The sequence below is a fragment of the Piliocolobus tephrosceles genome, unplaced genomic scaffold (genome assembly GCF_002776525.5).
Source record: "Piliocolobus tephrosceles isolate RC106 unplaced genomic scaffold, ASM277652v3 unscaffolded_1489, whole genome shotgun sequence".
NCBI lineage: Eukaryota > Metazoa > Chordata > Mammalia > Primates > Cercopithecidae > Piliocolobus > Piliocolobus tephrosceles.
In genome coordinates, this window is record NW_022296409.1 from 15,071 (window position 1) to 16,057 (window position 987).

Genomic DNA, 987 nt, shown 5'->3' on the forward strand with positions numbered 1-987 from the left:
AGTCTCAGTGGTCCATGTCACTTAAGTGGCTTCATTTAGCATCTCTGGGCCTTGATTTTCTCATCTATAAATTGAGTGGAGAGCCAAAGAAATCGAACAGGAGTGCATTCAGGTGTGTGTCTGATGGGGCAGAAGCACAAAAATGAAAGCAAATGAGAATAAGTCTCAAATCCTGTGTGACCAGCATTGCTCTGTGTATTTATTCTTATTGACTGAAGTTGTTTATGCTACCGGCCCTAATGCAGCCAACATCACTCATTAACTAGCATATGACTTCTCCAGGATTCCTTTTGCCACCCACTGCTGATCTTCTGATCCGTTTACGATGCTCTCTCTGTGTCCCCAGAGTCAGCGAAAGGCTTGAGGTGCCGCTGCGCAGGAGGATTCTGCCATTTGTTATAATGTCACCTTGGGTCCTGCACCTTTCGTGGTTGACTCTGCTGGATCTGCTGCCGCTGAGCTTCCAGTTTCAAGAAAAATACGCTCAGAACTTACTTTGAGAGTTAAAGGAAATTCTTGCTACTCCTGTACCTTCTCCTCAGTTTCCTTTTCTCATCCCAAATAAATACCTTCTCGCAAGATTTCTGTCGTTACATCTCTTTCACCTTTGATATGTCTTTGTGCCTCAAGACACTTGGGATGCACCTTCCAGAATCCTCAAGTTTTAAACAAAAGAACATTCCAGATTCTAGGAATTTCAAGCAGGAGTTTGGGCTTCAGATTCAAATGGAAATGAAGGCCCAAATCACACCATCAACCTCCCCATCCACTGCTCTGTATTTTCACTCTGCCTCATTGTCTCTGGATCCACTCTCAAAGAGCCCCTGTGTGCTGGGCAAACAATCATTGTCAGCTTAAAGTTCATGCAGTCACAAAATCATTTCTACTCAGGACAAACCAGCATGGTCTGTGCTAAAGAATTGGAGTTTAATCAAATGTGTTCAAGTCACACGTTTGCCTTTTAAGACATAGGGTTACAGGAGATTC

At 43.6% G+C, this 987-nt stretch overlaps 1 long non-coding RNA gene across 1 annotated transcript in view; it reads left to right on the forward strand.

Annotated features, from left to right (window-relative positions):
- LOC113220530 overlaps nt 1-581 on the forward strand; it is a 5,874-nt gene extending 5,293 nt beyond the window's left edge. Inside the window, exon 3 of the long non-coding RNA XR_003307392.2 lies at nt 347-581. This is a non-coding gene — a long non-coding RNA (uncharacterized LOC113220530). The remainder of the gene's footprint in view (nt 1-346) is intronic.
- The last annotated feature ends 406 nt before the right edge of the window (nt 582-987 follow it).